Source organism: Peromyscus californicus, unplaced genomic scaffold (genome assembly GCF_007827085.1).
Source record: "Peromyscus californicus insignis strain IS unplaced genomic scaffold, ASM782708v3 Scaffold_4__1_contigs__length_199733344, whole genome shotgun sequence".
In the NCBI taxonomy this organism is placed as follows: domain Eukaryota; kingdom Metazoa; phylum Chordata; class Mammalia; order Rodentia; family Cricetidae; genus Peromyscus; species Peromyscus californicus.
In genome coordinates this window covers 136,854,303-136,868,474 of record NW_026294562.1, presented here as the reverse complement: position 1 = coordinate 136,868,474, position 14,172 = coordinate 136,854,303, and the positions used below count along the sequence as shown (strand labels likewise).

Sequence of the window (14,172 nt, the reverse complement as noted above, 5' to 3'; positions counted from 1 at the left end):
GGATGAGAAAGGGAATACAGGGAGTGATAGCTAAAACTAAGGGCCATCTGAGGAGTAGTATTGAAATCCAATACAATCGACGCTTCCTAAAGTATATAAATACATGAAGGAGATCTAAATAAAATTGCCAAATATTGAGACAGAGATATCTCTTATCACCAAATGAAGCTTCAAATACCAAGACTGGATTATATCTAATTGAGTTTTTGTCTGAAGGGGTCCCCAAACAACCCAGTCTTGTTGCCAAGACTGTAGGTTGCTCTTCACACACTGATGGCAAGGCCCCATTGCTGAAGACAACATCTACACAACTTATTGAACATGGAGAAGTTGAGTGGGTACCTGCATAGCGCCTTTGCCCCTACATTCTAGGGTCTTTGGTTCAGGAAGGTACATTTGAGCCACAAACCCTGTGATCTACAATGCAATTCTGCATGCAAGATATGCTAGGGCAATGATGGCATAAACCTTGTGGGAGTAACCAACCAATGTCTGATTTGACTGAAGTCCACTCCTTGAAATGGAACCCATACCTGACACTATTTGGGTGATCAAGAACCTGAGATTACATAGGATCTGGGAGAAAACCAAATACTACTGTTCTAAAAAGAAATGTAGTAGTAAAATGACTCCTAATGACATTCCGCTATACTCGTAGATCAGTGCCTTGCTCGGCCTTCATCAGAGAAGCTTCCTTATAGCAAGCTTTCCTATCAGACTATCTTTGGACCACCAGCCCACAAATAATGAGCTGGAAACTTATTATTAATTATGAAAGCTTGGCCTTTGCTTAGGCTTTTTCCCAACTAGCTCTTATAACTTAATTTAACCTGCTTCTATTAATCTATGTTCTGCCACATGGCTTTTACCTTTCCTCAGTATGGCATGTCCGACTTGCTCCAAGTCTACTGGCATAATACACCTGCCTCGATTCCTCCTCCTCTTCCTCTCTCTCCCCAGAAATCCTGCCTATCCTTTCCTGCCTAGCTATTGGACATTCAGCTTTTTATTACACTAATCACAGCAACACATTGTCACACACTTTCAGCAGCAGATGGGAACAAATACAGAGACTCACAGCTAGATATGATGCAGAGAGTGAGAGACCTTGGAGTACTCAACCCTAAAAGGGATGTCTCCATCAAATCACTCCCCTCAAGACTAAGGGAATCCTGTGGAAGAGGAGGCAGAAAGAATGTAACAGCCAGAGGGGATGGAGGACATCAAGAAAACAAGGCCCTCTAAATCAATATGAACAAAGCTCTTATGAACTCACAGACACTGAGGCAGGATGCATATTACCTGCATGGGTCTGTACCGTGTCCTTTCTGTATATACTATGGCTTCCAGGCTAGTGTTTTTTGTGGGATTCCTGGGTGTGCAATTGATTGGGTCTCTGATTCTTATGCCTTCTTTCAGGCTCTTTTCCTTCTATGTATTTGTTTTGTCCAATTCTGATATATTAATTTTTGTTTGATCTTATTACGCTTTGTTGTATTATTATCCCTTAGAAACTTGTTTGTTTTTCTAGTGAGAGACAGAAAGGAAGTGGATCCAGATGGGAGGGGAGGTTGGGGGCGGGGCTAGGAGGAGTAGAGGGAGGATGACCAGGATATATTACGTGAGAAAAAAACTGTATTTTAAAGAAAAAGAAAAAAGTAACTGAAAGACAACCAAGTATCCAGAAAGGAGAACACTCATCCTGACGAACCCTGAGATATTGTTGCTTCATAGGCTCTTGATAAGATTTTAATGCACCACAAGTAGAAAAGGATTTTGCAAATGTTGGGAGCTGAATGCTGAGCAGCATTATTCCACTAATATTGAGCCCTGCCCAGTCATGCATGCCATCCTAATGTTCCTGGCACAGTCCTTCACAGATAGTGGTAGTCCACTCTATTTATTAAATTAATCCTGTATCCTAAGCTCTCTGTTAAAATGGAAATTCTTATCACTTCCGAGCTGCTATTGACTAGGATTTTCTGAAAATCCCCTGAGAAATAACTGATGCTGGATTATCCAGAGAGGGTAATGAGGCTAAGAAGGAAGTTCCAGCTAAGTTAATTCAACTCGCATTATTAAATCAAGTTATTAGAAATCTATGTATTCTAATGATTTCATTAGAATAAGAAGCTATTCATATTCATACACACTGACTCTGACAAAATTATACATGAAGGAAATGTTTTGCCTTTAGGAAAACTATCAAAATTATGAACCAAGCCACATGAGACATTGTGATTCTCATCCATCAACTGAACAGAAAATAATGAAGTGAAATTTATCATTTGGATTTGAAGCATGAGAGTCACCTTCAACCAGAACCCTTTCACTAACAATTTTTACAATGAGAAACCAAAGGAAAATGCCTTGCTTATGGACAAACAGGAGGGCTCCAGGAAAATAGTCATCAGAATTCACTCATCTTTCCTGTCCGTTACGTTCCCCACAGGAATAGTGAATGAGAGCAGAGCACTGAGACCTACATGTCAGAATGGGATGCCCTCTCCATGCATGTCATCTCTGGGTTTAATGGAACCCTGGGCCATCAGCAACTTCTCTCCCCACTCTCCAAGAGGTTTCCCCAGGACTCTGCTCCAAAGCATCCTGTCCTTTGTTTATGCTTCCAGAAATCAGTGGGTCATTCTTGCTGAGGATGACTTTCTTCAACCCCTATGTGACTTTCATCCAAGCTTTGAGGCTTTTCTTGTATGTGAAAGGTAGGATGGAAAAGTGGGCCAGGCAGAAGATGGGTCCACCCTGCTTCATGGCCTTGGAATGGTTCCACACCCCGCTGAAATCACTGGTAGTACCCTACCCACCTCTTGAGTCCCTGTGGGAATTAAATGATGTGACAATGTAAAATCCTTACAACAGCACCTGGCATATGGCACACTCCAAGAGCCAATCATCTTTCTATTATATCAGTACTCATTCCCAAATTTACATCTCTGCGCTCCAGCTTCTGGCCTAGAAAAAGTGTGAAGAGACCAAACGGTAACTTTGAATCTGCAACAAGAAGAGGCAGCAAAAATGAAGAGACTGGGGCTGGAGAGATGGCTCAGTGGTTAAGAGCACTGAATGCTCTTCCAGAGGACCCGGGTTCAATTCTTAGCACCCACATGGCAGCTCACAACTGTCTGTAACTCCAGTTCCAGGGTACCCGGACACCCTCACAGAGACATACATACACTAATGCACATAAAATAAAGATAAATTTTAAAAAAATGAAGAGACTGTTTTAGCTTAAATCACACATCCCCTGGCATGCTGATGGTAGGAGACTTCAGTACCCCACTCTCACCCAGCGGCAGGTCATCCAGACAAAACTAAACAGAGAAATGCGGGAGCTAACTGACATCATAAACCAAGTGGACTTAATAGATATTTAGAGAACGTCTTACCCAAACACAAAATAAATACTTTCTTCTCAGTGGCCCACGGAAGTTTCTTCAAAAGCAACCACATACCTGAACATGAAGAAAGTCTAAACAGACACAAGATAATTGAAATAATATCCTGCAGCGTACCTGACCACCACAGATTAAAGCTGTTATATCAACACCAACAGAAATCTTACAAACTCATGGAAACTGAACAACTCACTACTGAATAAAAAATGGGTCAAGACAGAAATTAGGAATAAAATTTAAAACTTTCTAGAATTGGATGAAAATGAATATACATCATACCCAAACTTCTGGGACACAATGAAGGTGATTCTAAGAGGCAAGTTTGTAACGCTCAGTGGCTACAAAAAGGAATTGGAGAGATCTCAAACTAGTAATTTAACAGCACACCTGAAATATCTAGACTCCTCAGCCCTAAAAGGGACATCTCCAACAAATCCCTCCCCTCAGGGCTCAGGGAATCCTGTAGAACAGGAGGCAGAAAGAGTGTAAGAGCCAGAGGGGATGGAGGGCACTAGAAACCCAGGCCACCTAGACACAGCATCGTTGGAGCACGTATGAACTCAGAGACGGTGGCAGCATGCACAGGCTGCACCAGATGGGGTCCTAGAACTGAAAGGGGAAGTGGACACATGCCCCCATTTCTACCCAGAAGCTATCTCCAACTGACGGCTACTTGCAAATGGAAAATTAGTTTTCTCCAAGTGAGTCTCACTGGGGAAACAAACCACTCTTAACAGCATTAGGTGGCCACCTTTAAATGAACTCAAAGGCATTTTGGAGGATCCTCATCTCATAATGTTAAGTCAGGGTGTTTATTTCCTACCTTACAGGTTCTTTGCATATATATTACGGCTTCTGGTTTGGGTTTTTAATGGGATTCCTGAGTGTGCAATGGAATGTGGCGGGGGGTGGGGGGGGCGGATATCTATATGTGCGAGGTCTTGTACTTTTTCTTTGGCCCTTTTTCTTGTTTGGTTGTTTTGTCATATTCCAATTTCTTTGGTTTTTATTTACCTTATCTTATTTTATTATGATTCCTTAGATACCTGTTTGTTTTCTAAGGCAAGACCAAAAGGGTGTGGGTCTGGAGGGGAGGGGAGATGGAGAGGAACAGAGAGTAGGAAGGGGGAACCATAATCAGAATATATTGTATGAGGGGAAAAGCTGCTTACTCAGAAGTTCCTCAAATAAAATGATTTCCAAACCAACACTTGCACAAACTGAAACACAATAAATATGAAAAAGCAACACAACATGATTCCTCAGAAGTATCCGAATTCCTCAACTACTAAACTCAAAGCTATTGAAGTCTGCAAAATATTGAAGATTTCAAAAGTTAATACTAAAAATTAACGGTTGACCTCAAAGAGAATAAAAACTAATAAATTAGCCGGGCGGTGATGGCGCACGCCTTTAATCCCAGCACTCGGGAGGCAGAGCCAGGCGGATCTCTGTGAGTTCGAGGCCAGCCTGGTCTCCAAAGCGAGTTCCAGGAAAGGCGCAAAGCTACACAGAGAAACCCTGTCTCGAAAAACCAAAAAAAAAAAAAAAAAAAAAAAAAAAAAAAAAAAAAAAAAAAAAACCTAATAAATTAAATGCAGAAAGTGAGGAGGAAAGCAACATAGAGGAAAAGGTCACCAGCATGGGTGAAATAATCAACAATATGAAGAAAAATTCAGGAAAGAAATTGATATTTTAAAAATAATAGAAATTTAGGAAGGGAAAACTCAATGAATCAAATAAAAAACTGGAAAAAAATAGCAGTAGACTTAAACAAGCAGAAGAAAACTTGTCAGGGATGGAACATAGATGGAGAAAAAGTTACATTTCAAGCATCAATAGAGAAAAAATATAAGACAAATATGGCCAGTGTCCAAGAACTCTGGAACATCCAGAGTCCAAATAGAAGAATCCAAAGCTGAAATAAAATCTAAAGGCATAGAATATGGATTCAATGAAACTGTAGCAGGAAATTTCCCAAATCTAGGAAAAGAAATAAACATTTAAGAACAGAGAGGCAGGTAGGGCAGCGCTAAACTGCCGCTATGTCCCTGGAGCTGCTGGGCACCCCAGGAGAAGCTGTGGTCGATGAGGAGATCGAGGGAGACCAGGAAGATGGCTTAGGGATCGACAGGATGGTGGGAAATTATTTTTGGCTGCAGAAAATAGTAATCAGCCGGGCGGTGGTGGCGCACGCCTTTAATCCCAGCACTCAGGAGGCAGAGGCAGGTGGATCACTGTGAGTTCGAGGCCAGCCTGGGCTACAGAGTGAGTTTCAGGACAGGCTCTAAAGCTACACAGAGAAACCCTGTCTCGAAAAAACCAAAAACAAAGAAAAGAAAAGAAAATAGTAATCAGTGTTGCAGACGCGGAAAAGGGACCTGGAAAAACCGCTGTGAACACGGAAGTAATGCACGTAACCTCCCTGAGTCACGGTCAGTAGGTTCTCACAGTCACTGTGCAGTGAGTTCCAGCTGGTGAGAAACTGCTTTTTGGTGTGCTACCCACCTACACATCGTTGCGCCCCCTCTTCCAGAACAGCGGACAGAGTTTGTGTATCATAAAGTCTCCGCTGACAACATGGATCCAGACTTTGTGGAGAGACGACGGATAGGCTTAGAAAACTGTGTCTTGGGGGGAGTCACTTCACATCGTGTCCTTTGTAGAGACAAAAATCTTCTATTGGTTTTTAACGCAGGAAGGTAGCTGGGGAAGACTGTGGATGAGACTGGATTTCAACTGAAGGCCGCCGACTCCAGGTTAAAAGTTCTTAATGGAACATTCAGAGCGAAAAACTCAAGCAGAGTTCACTGAGCTGAAGCGCTGCAGTACGAAGTCCGGTACCTCATCTCACATCTCCTTGGAGTAAGAGCTAGAGCAGCAGATCCACTCTACCGCGTGTGAAGGGCTCTAGCAGGCCGGAGCACGGCAAACATGGCACCAGCAGGTCTTGCCTTTACCTCTCCCTTGCTAGATTAGATTACATTACAGAGCCGGCCATCCAAGGTCTGTTCCCTTATTTGGCCGCTTTCTTTTGCCTCATTCATCTCTGAGGCTGATCAAAAAGATCCAAAACATCAAGGTCCAGCGATCAAAAATCCCCGTTTGGCTACCCCAATTAAAATACTCAATCAGAATTTACCAACCCATCCTAGCTCATTCTAACGCAGACCTCCCCACTTTTCCTCTTAAAAGTAACCCTTTCAGAAGAGCTACTTGCTGCTGTTTCTGCCCGATTCAGATTCAGTCACCTTGTCTCTTTGCCTTGCTTAATAAAGGATCTCTGTGTTTGGAAATCGGTGTTTGGGTGTGGTCTGTGCCTAATCCGGGGTCCAGAGGGGAGAACCCTGCAACACACTGGTCCCTTCAGTGTGTATAAAATGCATGGGAATCGTGGGAGAGTTTTTAGTGAATGGAATTCCATCCGAAAAGAATTGGGCGATGGACCACAGAGTGTTGGCATCACATGGACGTGTATGCATCTTCTACTGATGATATTTTGGAAGATGAGGAACACTATGCAGACCAGCTGAAGAGTACTTTTTTCCCCCAGAAGCCCTGTGCCTGAGCGCAGGAAGCACGAGCTTATGCAGTTTGACTAGGAGCCACTGCTCAGGACTTGGCTTCCAAGAAACAGTCATGTGAGGAGCTGGCCACTGGGGCTGTGAGAACATTCTCATCGAATGGAGTGACTACCGAACTCTTTGGTTGAGAAACTCCAGAGCAGAGAGAAGCCAGAATAAAGATGCTAAAGGAACAGATAAATGAAGGGGAACAGCAGTTGACGTCTAAAAGTCTGGAAGACAGAGAATTTCTGAAAAATGCATGGGCTAACACCGAATGCTTGGGACCTGTAGGAAGCCCTCATTAGCTGTGCCGTCAAGTCTGGACCAACGCTAAGGGATGCTTTAGCAAGATGTAATCCTGGGAATTGACTTTATCTTCCAAGTACCCCAAACACATGTAAAAAGAAACTCAGCTGCTATCTAATATACATTAAAACACACAGTAAATTGAACAAATCAGCTTTCTTTAACCTAAGTACAGTTGTGTTCATATAACACAAAAGGATACATCTTAATCAAGAATAAATATTACAATTTGAACTTTGGTGAACTGGTGTGGATTCCAAAACGTTAAGTTAATAAAATATTCCAACAGATTGTTAGGCTTCTGAACCAACGACTCAATGTCAGGATGTTAGTTGTTTCTCATGTGATCCCCTGAATGCCAACAGTCCCAGATCTTTCCATGTAGGGTTTCTTCCCAAGATGAAATTCCCACCTTCACCTGGTAGGACCCACTTCTGCTGCAGGGGTATATTTTATCTTGCCTTATAGTTGAGCTGTTTGGTTTGGCAAAGCTCAGCAGAAACTTATTGTGAAATATGAGGGTTCCTTCCCCTTTCATAGATCTCTGTGCCATCTGACAACACCAGAAAACACTTTCAGTTTGTGTTCCACCAAAATATTGATACGGGTCAGAAATTTTACACTGCCAACAGTGAAGTCTCAGCTTCTCAGATATACAGTGGAATTGATACGTTATTGTGATCCAGGAATGGCTATATAGAAAGTTGTAACTGAGGAGTATTATTCTCAAATAATGGTTAACCTCAGCAACAAGTCTCGACTCCTTCTGCTTGGCTCCACGCATATGGCATTTCAGGGTAGGAGATATACTGTTTCCATGTGTAAGACACTCACAAAGCACATGTGTTGATGCCTCCTTCAGTAATGTGCTTTTCTGTTGCCTCACTGTGATTTTTTTATAAAGATAAATTATGTTGTTGTTGTTGTTGTTTTAATGTGTACATGTTCAGGAGCCAAGCACTTTCACTCCGCTAGTTTGAAGAATCTTAAGTGTGCACTCATTATTTCCATAGTTTTATTTTTATTTTTATTTTTATTTTATAATTAATTTAATTTTACATATCAGCCACGAATTCCCCTGTCCTCCCTCCTTCCACCCCCCAGCCTTCCCCCCAATCCATCCCCCATTCCCACCTCCTACAAGACAAGGTCTCCCCTGGGGAGTCAGCCCAGCCTGGTAGATTCAGTTGAGGTAGGTCCAGTCCCCTCTTCCCTGCACCAAGGCTGGGCAAAGTGTCTCAGCATAGGCCATAGTTTTAAAACTACCCTCAGTACTGTTTAATATTCGACTTCTTTTTTTTAAATGTGCGAATGTTACTGGATTTTTGTGCTGTTTGCCAAACATATAAAATACATAAAGGAAATGCCATGTTGATTTTTTAAGAAATTTAAGGTATGTAGAATTGCAAAGTGGCGTAATCACAGGTGACCCTCCAGGAGGCGTATCACTGTCATAATGTCAAAAATACAGACTAAAAAGTGTTAACAGGCTGGGCAGTGGTGGCACACACCTTTAATCCCAGCAATCAGAAGGCAGAGACAGGTGGATCTCTGAGTTCGAGGCCAGCCTGGTCTACAAAGCAAGTTCCAGGACAGGCTCCAAAGCTACACAGAGAAACCCTGTCTTGAAAAAACCAAAAAAAAAAAAAGTATTAGCAGGCATAAGGTGAGGAGGCCAACTCACCCACAAACACATCCGAGCAGCCCCAGAGACCCCCAAAGCCAGGAAGAACAGATTTTCAAGCCCTGAAAGTAAATAACAGCTAACAAAGATTTCTATATTCAGAAAGGCCCAGAAAGACTGTCTTTTTAAATTAATGTAGAAAAAAAAGTATTTTTCATATCTGTGTATGAACTAAAACGGAATGTTATACACAGATATGAAAGACAGTCTCAATCAAGGGAAACTAGGAAAAAATAAATTTCGTGAAAAAAATAGCTGAACACAGAAGAAATGGGAAGGAATCTATCATGCACAACACAGAAAAATAGCAAAATGCAGATATTAATAGGGAGAAAGAAAAAGACAAGCAATAATCCAGGCAGCTAGCTCTTCAGATTGACCCTGGGTCCCGCATGATTGAACCCCTCCTACCAGCCCGGCTCCATCCCTTGGGACTCCCTGCCTTTGTGCAGACAGAGGGTTCTTCTAGTTCTTCCCAACTGCCCCTTTCATCCTTTCCTTCTACCCCATCTCCATCTCATTTTTACTCTCCGCCTACCCTCAGAATGCTCTCCCAAGGACCCTACACCCACCACATTTAGCTGGGGCTCAGGAATGTCACAGCCACCATACATGGCTAGGGCTCAAACTGGGCAATAGAAACCAAAGAAGAAAAAGCTCACACAACAAAGATACAACCGGATAGCTACATGGAGAAACAACCCAAACATCTTCACTCCAGGTGCCTAGATCCCAGCACAAAAAAACACAAACATGAATGATCAGGGCCAGGAAAGAAAGCATAAGACAATGGCTTGAAAGTAGCAATTGTAAATATGTTTGAAGACTTAAAGAGATATGAATAAATGCTTTAATGAAAACACAAAAAATGTTGAGTGAAATAGTGAAGACAATTCAAAACATGAAAGTGTAATTTAACAAAGAAATGGAATCACTAAAGAAGAACCCAATTGAAATTAAAAAAAAAAAAAACTCAGGTTGTAAAACTAAAACCTCAGAAGTAAGTCTCATTAACAGACTAAAAAGACATGAAAGAGAGAATTTCAGGTGTTGAAGACCAGTTAGAATAAATAAATAAGTTCAATCAAAGAAAATGTTAAATCTAAAAAAATCCAGGCACAAACACCCAGGAAATATGGGACAATATGAAAAGAGCAACCTATGAATAATAACTACAGAGAAGGGTGAGGAGGAACACAGGTCAAAGGCAAAGAAAGTGTTTTTCAACAAAATCATAGAAGAAAATTTGCTCAATCTAAAGAAAAAAGTGCTTATCAAGTCCCAAGAGGCATACAGGATATGACAGGACCGGAAAGGAAACTCCCCACAACCCATAATAATCAAACTATAAAATGTGCAGAACACAGAAAGAATACTAAAAGCTACAAGAGAAGGTGGGCCTGATAGTGCATGCATTTAATCCCAGCACTTGGGTGGCAGAGGCAGGTGGATCTCTGTGAGTTCAAGGCCAGCTTGGTCTACAAAGGAACTTTCAGGGAAGCTAGGGCTGTTAACCAGTGCTACACAGAGAAACCCTGTCTTGAAAAAGCAAACAAACAAAGCTGCAAGAGAAAAAGACCAAGTCACATATTAGAATAACACTTGAGTTTTCAATGGAGACTCTGAAAGCCAGAAGGACCTGGGCATTTGTTTCTCACAACAGGTGCCAGTCCAGACTACTATACCCAGCAAAACTATCCATCACAATCAACAAAGGAAAAAAATCAGGATTAAAAATAAGTTTCAGCAATTTATGCCCATCAATCCAGATCTACAGAAGGCATTAGAAGAAAAACTTCAGTCTGAAGAGAAGTTTTATTACACCAAAGATGACAAAATTAATAAATAATCTCACAACAACAAAAACAATAGGAATTAATAAACACTGCTCATTAATAAACTCACAATATTAATGGTATAAATTCCCCAATAAAAACACATAGGTTAACGGATTATATTAGAAAACAGGATCTATCTTTCTGCTGCATCCAAGAATGGCACCTTACCACTAAGGATAGTTAACCATTTTATGATAGAAAGATGGAGAAGGGTATTCCAAGCAAATTGAACCAAGAATCAAGCATACATAGCTATTTTCATATATGAGAAAGGCTTAAAACCAAAATTAATCAGAAGAGATAGGTAAGGACACTACATACTTATTAAAGGAAAAATCCAAGAGGATAGCTGAATTCTAGACATTTATGTACCAATCACAACAGCACCCAAGTTCATAAAAGAAACACTACTACAGCTGAAATCACACATCAGCCCTCACACAGTGGCAGTGGGTGACTTCAATACCTGACTCTCACCAAAAGGCAGGTTATCTAGTATGTTAACTTCAATTAAAAATTCCCCCCTTAGGCTCAAATATTTGAAATCTTAGTTACTAGGGAGTGGCACTATTTGAAAGGAATAGGAGGATTAGGAGGTGTGGCCTTGTTGAAAGAAGTGTGTCACTTCAGGGGGGTTTTGAGATTTCAGAAACCCATGCCAAACTCAGATTCACTATCTCTGCCTACAGATAAGGAAGATGTGGCTCTCAGCTACTGTTCCAGCCTGCCTGTAAGCTTCCATGTTCCCTACCATGATGATAATGGACTAAACTTCTGAAACTATAGCAAGCCTCCAGTTGAATGCTTTCTCTTACAATACCTGCCTTGGTCATGGTGTCTCTTCATAGCAATGGAACAATGACTAAGACATTCAGAAATTCAAAACAGAGAAATTCTGGAGTTTAATATCATACATAAAGTGGACCTAACAGACATCTACAGAGCATTCTACTCCAACACTAAAGAATATACTTCATCTCAGCAGCCCATGGAAGTTTCTCCAAAACTGATCACATATTAGTACACAAAGCAAGAATCAACAAATATTTTTAAAAGTTGAGATAAAATCCTGAAGCCTATCTGACCACCATGAATTAAAGCTGGATATTAACAAAATTTCAGAAAATATACAAACTCATGGAAGCTGAATGAAAATTGGATTGAGACAGAAATCAAGAAGGGAATCAGAAGCTTTTTAGAATGAATGAAAATAAAAACACAGCATAACCCAAACCTTTGGACACAATGAAGTCAGTCCCAAGAGGAAAGTTCATAGCACTAAATGCTATGTTAAAAAAAAAAAAACAAAAATTCTGGAGAAATCTCACACTAATAACTTAATGACACACTTGAAAGCTGTAGAAAATCAATAAGAAATAATACCCCAAAAGAGTAGAGGAGAAAAAATAATCAAACTCAGGGCTGAAATCAATGAAATACAAACAAACAAACAACCCAAAGAATCAATAAAATGAAAAGTTGTTTCTTTAAGAAAAATCAATAAAATTGACAATCTTTAGCCAAATTAAGCAAAAGACAGAGAGAGGATCCAAATTCATACAACTAAGGATGGGAAAAAGGAAATTACAACAGACAAGAGGGGAATTCAGAAGGCCATAAGGACGTATTTTAAAAATTCTATAACCCACCAAAATGGAAAGTCCAAAAAAATAGATGAAATTTCTTGATATATCCAACCTACCAAAGTTAAGTCAAGATGAAATATACTGTTTAAACAGGCCCAAAAGCCCTAGTGAAATAGAAACAGTAATTAAAACTATCCCAATCAATAAAAGCTCAAGGCCAGATGGATTCCGATCAGAAGTATACCAGTTCTTCAAAGAAGAGCTAACACCAATACTCACTCCTCAAATTACTCTGCAAAAGAGAAAATAAAGGACCATTTTCTACTTCATTTTACAAAGCCACTATTACCCCAATACCAAATCAACACAATGAGTAAACAATAAAAGAAAATTACGGACTAATATAATATCCCTTATGAATACAGATTTAAAAACTCATTAAAATACTTGCCAACCAAATTCAAGAACACATTAAAAAATATCCTCTATGAACAAGTTGGCTTTATATCAGAGATGCAAGGATGATTCAACATACATAAATCGATAAATGTAATCCACCACATTATACAGACTGAAACACATAATCACATGATCATCTCACTAGATGCAGAGAAGACATTGGAAAAAAATCCAACATCCATCCATAACAAAATTTCTGGAGAGACCAAGGATGCAGAGGACATACCTCAACATGATAACGGCAGTTTACAGTAAGCCCACAGGTAACATCATCCTAAACAGAAAGAAAGCCACAAGTATTTTCACTAAAATCAGGAGCACAAGGATGTCTGCTCTCTCCCTATCTATTCAGTACAGTAATTGAAATCTTCGAGCAATAAGACAACTGGAGGAGATCAAAGGGATACAAATAGAGAAGGAAGGAGCCAAAGCATCCTTATTTGTAGATGATACTATCGTATCATACATAAAAGACCCAAAAACTTCACCAGGAGACTTCTACAACTGATAAACACTTTCAGCAAAGTAACAGTATACAAAATTAATACACAAAAATCAGTAGCCCTCCTATATACAAAGGACAAAAGGACTGAGGGGAAAAAAATCACTGAAACAATGCCTTTCACAATAGCCTAAAACAAACAAACAAAAACCCTCTAATCATACAAGTGAAAGACTTGTATAATAAAATTTTTAAGACATTGAAAAAAGAAATTGAGCCAGACGGTGGTGCACACCTTTAATTCAGCTCTAGAGAGGCAGAGACGGATAGATCTCTGCAAGTTCAAGGCTAGCCTGGTCTACAGAGTTAGTTCCAGAACAGCCAGGGCTGTTACACAGAGATACCCTGTCTCAAAAAAAAAAATAAAATTAAAATAAAAATTAAAAAAAAAAGATTCCAACTTGTGAAAAGGAACTAAAGAAAAGTTTAGAACCAGGAGTGGTGGTGCATGCCTTTAATTTCAGCACTCCAGAGGCAGAGTCTGGTGGATCTCTGAGTTTGAGGCCAGCCTGCTCTACAGAGCAAGTTCCAGGACAGCCAAGCTTGGGCAGTGAAGTTAACAATCAAAAACAGAAAGCTGGTGAAGATATAATTGAACAAGGGGGCCATGTTCCAGCCCAGGCAAGCGGCAGAACTCGGCAGCTTCGGCCACATAATTCTGGCTTTAGAGTTAAGGATAGAAGAAATGGGTTTTGGAATTTGCCTTTGCACCCAAGGAAAGCCACTGAAGTCAGGCATGTGTCAGGGGTGTCCCTGAGTGGAGGCCTAGAGAGGCCATTCCATGAAGCTATGAAGTTGAAGCCTGAATTGCCTTGATG

At 40.5% G+C, this 14,172-nt stretch overlaps 1 pseudogene; it reads left to right on the top strand.

The window, feature by feature from the left end:
* Nucleotides 1–5,458: 5,458 nt before the first annotated feature.
* Nucleotides 5,459–7,284, top strand: LOC128123965 (sorting nexin-4-like; annotated as a pseudogene).
* Nucleotides 7,285–14,172: the final 6,888 nt, after the last annotated feature.